Below are 6,000 nucleotides of genomic sequence, written 5' to 3' on the forward strand. Positions count from 1 at the left end.
GGGGACAAAAGATCAGATAAAAAACATTACAGCAGAATGTTTTAAAAATGTTGAATAACGGCACATCAAAAATGTGCAGGCTGGTCAACAACACAAAAATACTCAGCATAAAACCCTCAACAATGTCGACTGCATACACTGTAAAAAGTTTATTGTCAAATTAACAGTAACTTACTGGCAACAATTATCCAGTAGTTCCTGTATTTCAAACAACAGTAAAATTACTGTAGAAAGAATGACAGTAGTTTAAAGGATACTGCAAAATGAAGTACAGTATTATACTGTTTTTTGTAAGATCCAACATACAGCATTTTACTGTTATACTGGAAATGTTACTGTTATTTATTTTACAGTATAAAATATATACTACTGTATTTTCCAATTTTACTGTTATTTATTTTACAGTGTAAAATATATACTACTGTATTTTTTAAGATTAAATTAAATACTGTTATTTTATTGGTTGATGTTAAATATAAAGACAACAACTATATCTTTAAAAGCAGACAATTTATTGTGCAATTTTTAACTGTATATTTGTAACAATATTAACAAAAATAACAAAAAAATGATTAGATTTTAAACAAAAAGTAAAGAAAAAATAACAAAATCAGTCAGCAATCAATGTATCCAATTGTTGCCATAGTGTAGTTACCCTAAATGAGAAAACCACATCATACAATACAGTGAAAAGCATAATTACAATACAGTTTTTTGTAGGTAGTATGGGTGGTGGTGGCAGGATGAAGGTGTAGGTCAGTAGTAGGCAACGTCGGTCCTGGAGTGCCGAAATCCTGCAGATTTCATTTCCAACCCTGATAAAACCTCGCCTACCTGTAGTTTTCTGGTGACTCTTCAGATCTAGTTGTTCAGGTGTGTTTGTTTAGAGCTGGAGCAAAACTCTGCAGGACAACGGCACTCCAGGACCGACATTTCCTACACCTGGTGTAGGTGGTGGGGGCGTCATATACAGCAGGGGCGACAGCACTTGTGATAATCCTGTAACAAATGATAAAACAAATTAATAATAAGTCAAAAAATTAACTAATCATCTAAAATGCTTGTTTTTAGCAATAATGTACTTTGAGCTCACCAGTTATAATCTAGAACATGGCCAAGTCTCGAGATCCACCTTGAGAGAACAGAGAAAATATTACGGAGAATGTTACAATAACATTACTGAAAGCTTAAATAACCCAGTCGCAGTGCTGGTTGGTGACTTCTTTTTCAAGGGTGCACGATGCAAAGCTTGTCACAACATGTATTAAGCGCGTCATGTAAACTTATGTGTATCACGCATCATGTCAAAATGCGTGTCTGCTGCAGATGCTTCAAAGGGGTTTATTATAAACGATCTCGCTAAATCTCATGTGTAATCAGAGTTTAGTGTTAAGTTAGTGTCTTGCGAGTATTTTGTGAAAGTGAGTGTCATAAAATCATAAACCCTTCTGACGCTTTTACAGCAGGCACGTATTTTCACATAAGGCAAGATGCACATGGTTAACATGACACAACGAACGCATACTTTGACATGATGAGCAACACACATTACACTCTGAACACATATTTTGAATTTGCACCACTTAGGAGAGAAGTCACCAGCCACCACTGCGAAGTAGAATAACATTTTGAATAAATAATATTTAATAGACCACAGGTAGACTATTAAATATTTTTGCACGATTTTACACATTTCAGTGACTAAAACATGACACAAATATTACCCATAAATAGGGGTGTGCCGGTTTCAGAATTGGTGATGTCGGTTATGACATGAGTCAAATGTGACGGTTCGTAACATAACTGTCGATGGGGTGTGTTTTGCTCGTTTAAATGCTCGTGGATTGACGGGAAAGTGTCATTTTACCATAAAATCATGAATGTTATGCCAAGTGTGTTTCAAACAGTAATAATGTTGAACAATTTAACAGAAAGCAATGAAATATTTAAAAAACACACTATTGCAAGAAGACTGCGCTGTCACTCTCTGCCCAGCATAAATTAATCCTCTATCTATCATCTATCTTAATAATCTTTAGAGAAACAAATTTGTGCCATGGGCTTTTTATGTCTGTAATTGTGTCTATATATATCTGTCAGTACAGAACAGCACAAAAACAATGTGGATTTAAAGCGTATTGAAGAGGTTTTGCTCATAAATGCAGGTAAAAGAAAGTAATGTGAACTTCAGATTGTTATTAAACTGCACACTATGCGCTGCAAACGCAACCGGTGTAAAAGCACAATGGCCACGCGCAGCAAACGCTCTCCACAGACGCGCTGCACAGTGCTCACCCGTCGTTTGAATAAACTAGACACTGATTAGCTACTTGCTCTACGTTTCTTTAAAATTAACAGCAAGCAGTGAATGTGTGTTCAGGAGAGTTAGTAGGTTAGCATGGGAGGATTTGAACTTGAAAAGGGGAGTGTACTGACGGAAGAGATGATTTGAAAGGTGAGACTTTGTTTAATATGTTTAATCTCAAAAGTAACCGAAAAGTAACCTGGTTTGTCCTGTATGTCAGCGCGTTGTCAGTGTTGCTCCGCTCTGTATTTTCACTGCGTGAGAACATGAGGGGGCGTGTAACACAGACTGTTAACAATTGTTTTTAATTAGTATTTTAAAATTCTTTGATAAAAAATGTTTTTAAAAATATTTTAATAACACGGTTTTGCCGGTTATAGAGTTCTAATGACGGTGTTCAACTATAACCGTCGGTCTCACGGTTATATAATGACCGTCACACCCCTACCCATAAATAATAACTGGTGTATGAAATAAATAAATGTGTTAACTATAATAATTATTATCAATAAACACAAAACTAATTCCGTATAGACCATTCCAAACTTAAGACGTTAAATGAACAAATTTACACAAAACTATATACAAACCAATTACCACTAAGTAAGGTTTGTTATGGCAAAACAATTTATAGAAATACGTTGTTTGTACAATTTTAGAAGTGTTATAGACTGTCTTTTGTAGTCACCAAAAATGTTTAACGTTTAGTGTGCAATGATGGGTTTGGACATGCTACACTGAAGGAGACAAAAAAGAGATACAGTACCTCTGTTACCTCCACTTTCAGGATATTGACACCATCCATTCTGATGCTGGCTCCTCACATCAAGGTGGTTTAAAGTGCCATGAAAAATTGTTGTTGGTGTTAGCTTTGCTGAATCCTGTGAAAATAACATGTACTGAGTAACTAAAAATACAAGTTAAAGAGATGAGTAATAAATTGCATCAAAATCTAACCTCTATTGTTAGCCAAACTCAAAACTTACATTTTCCAGACAAAAGGTAAACTTGCGGTATTCTCAAGATGAAGAAATAAAATGAGCAGTGCTGGGTTTTTCTCCATATCAGAAACACCTGTGTAAACATAAAAATAAAACACAAGTTATTGCCACACTGATTAAAATATACTGTACTAAGTATGGGAGCTGTAAGAGATTAATACACACTCATTAAATACACTCAGCAAGTAGTTGCTTACCTATAAATATTAAAATAATTATTGGATAAATTTCATCCTTGTTAATGTGCTCCCAACTGATGTGCTGTTCCAGTTCTGTGCATTTTTCAAGTGTATAGGCAGTTCCTGACCAAACGCTTGACCAGTCCAGTACAGTAAAGTAAAGTAAAGTAATTGTTCAACATTTCAAATTGGGTATAAAAAATATTGTACCTTTTTGAGCCAGTATGTCCTGTCTTCAGATTTAGATGAAGGTCCTTCCCAAACCACATCTTGATGTCATAAAGAATCTTAAACACATAACATTTCAACAGAATGATTCAGGGAACTTGCACAGTAATACCTGAAAATGAATAGATTTTGTTCTAACTCAGATGATCACATGATATTGTCATAACAACATAATAATAAGTAAGATATTGTTTCTGTCTTAATAGATTGATTGCAGGCTTTGCCTGATGCTAAATGCATGGTAAAAAAAAATTGAAAAAAAATTGAACCACGTAAAAAAAAAATAATAATTGAACCACGTGACTTCTCCCGATCATCCGGGACATATGACCATCATGTAATGGCAGCGTATACAAAACAGGGATACAAAGGAAAACGTTGATCATTGGATTAATCCATATCAGGTCCTAGAACACAATTTCAGATCTCATGTCAGCAGAACACTAATACATTTTCACATAAATATTCGCAGATATTACTTAAATCCACAATACATCTTTGTGTATGGATAGTCCTATTATTAGCAGATGAACAAAAGTTATGTGACTGAAAAGAGTAAGGCTTTTATGAAACTACACAATAATAAGTTAGTACTCACCCACTTTTAAAAAAGCACTGCTGGTCTCAATCCAAGTGAGCACACAAACACACCGCCACGCAAGCACAGGATCTCTTCAGTGCGATGTCCGCTGAAGTGATGATATCCCCGCGATAGACGAAAGGACCAGCATGCAGGCGTAAATCTACCGTAGAAAATTTGTCGTGGACTGTAGCCCAGATTTACATACACTAATAAAGAAGATAAAACATTGTTAAATCTATTATACGTCTTTTCAATACTTCTAGCTGCCATAATGTTCAGTCAAGTTCACGTTCAGTCATTAATGTATTATTTTAAACCTATTCCACAGATATTCATTAAACAACGTATTCTGGCACAACATAATTCAAGTTTATAACGTTATTTATTTAACACATTAATTTCTTTCTCTTACTTACCTCAGCAAAGTCTCTGTCAACACAACACGATAAGCTCAGACTCGCCCTGACCGTTAATTTGAAAATGCCCTGCGCGGGGTTTTACACAGTGAACGTGCTTTATTTTGCACACAGGCAGACAATCATTGTGTAGTTGCAGAAGTTGTTTGCTGTTATGACAGAAATTAAGTAAAATTTAGCCGAAAGAACACTTTAGTGCCAATAAAGTCTCATACCAGATATTGCATATAGCACTTACCAGATAATGATGAAGTGAGTGAAGACAAACACGACGACACAATATCTCGTATAATAGCTCGCTGTCATTTTGTGGTCACAAAATTAATGTTAGCATATACGTATTAATATTCACCCAGCAGATATTAATAAAGAAATACGCGCTAGATGAGCAGAACAGATACGACGACACACACGCGTTCTCCCACTCCCCCTACTGACAGAACTGAGGAGCACATCACGTGACCGACTCGCGCCTGAACCCTCCGCATTTGTTTAATCAAATTCTAAAATTAGCGCTTTTTTAACTAATCGACTGCTATTTGAAGATTATACATATATATATTATCGCCTAAACTAATCTTAAAAATACATTTTGTGACACAGAGGCAACAATATTAAGAACTGATGGTATGTCTATTGAATTGGCTGGTGATTTCATTAAAGCCTCAGAAAAGGCACCTGATTTATGTTAAAGGAACACACCGAGCATCTGATGTGAAAACAGACATTAAACCAAATATCTCACAAAAAAATTAAGCATTTAAGATATAAATAGACGTTTGTCATTGTGTTTTGCAGTTGGTTGGTAATACTGTATTCAGAGTAATATTTCCCATAATGCATTGGAAAACTACAGTAGCCTACTGTACAAAGCTTATGCAGTAAAAAACTGTTGAAAATACATTAAAATACTGTGGAAACAACAAATCTATAGTAACAAACTGTAAACAACTTATACAGTAAGAAACTGTCGAGAAAAACAGTAAAAAACTGTGAAAACAACGAAAATTATTTACAGTGTATGTAACAGTCCCTACAACACCAGCTCAACCGAACCGTGCCAAAGCACCATACAGCAGCACGTTAAGTCAATGATTACAATGAAATTCATTATATATGTAAAAGAAAACACACTATAAGCACACAACGCAACATATGTGACCCTGGACCTGCAAAAAATTACTTTCAAGAAAAAATGTTCTTAGTATTTTTGTGTTGTTTTCAGTAAAAATATCAAAAAATTCTTAAATTAAGATGCTTTTTCTTGATGAGCAGAATGACAAATAAG

At 34.9% G+C, this 6,000-nt stretch overlaps 1 long non-coding RNA gene across 8 annotated transcripts; it reads right to left on the reverse strand.

Annotated features, from left to right (window-relative positions):
• Window positions 1–529: 529 nt before the first annotated feature.
• On the reverse strand, window positions 530–5,731 carry LOC135766993 (uncharacterized). 8 transcript variants are annotated; one of them, XR_010541864.2, is made up of 9 exons: window positions 4,951–5,731; window positions 4,713–4,861; window positions 4,312–4,502; window positions 3,696–3,772; window positions 3,504–3,619; window positions 3,292–3,379; window positions 3,072–3,186; window positions 1,094–1,132; window positions 530–999 (listed from the first exon to the last, which is right to left on the reverse strand). It is a non-coding gene; the product is annotated as an uncharacterized lncRNA (long non-coding RNA). The 8 variants fall into 8 exon arrangements; XR_010541865.2 differs by lacking the exon at window positions 3,504–3,619 and having other exon boundaries at window positions 4,316–4,502; XR_010541861.2 differs by having other exon boundaries at window positions 3,504–3,772; window positions 4,316–4,502.
• Between the last annotated feature and the right edge of the window lie 269 nt (window positions 5,732–6,000).

This window comes from Paramisgurnus dabryanus, chromosome 3, assembly GCF_030506205.2.
Source record: "Paramisgurnus dabryanus chromosome 3, PD_genome_1.1, whole genome shotgun sequence".
Lineage (NCBI taxonomy): Eukaryota > Metazoa > Chordata > Actinopteri > Cypriniformes > Cobitidae > Paramisgurnus > Paramisgurnus dabryanus.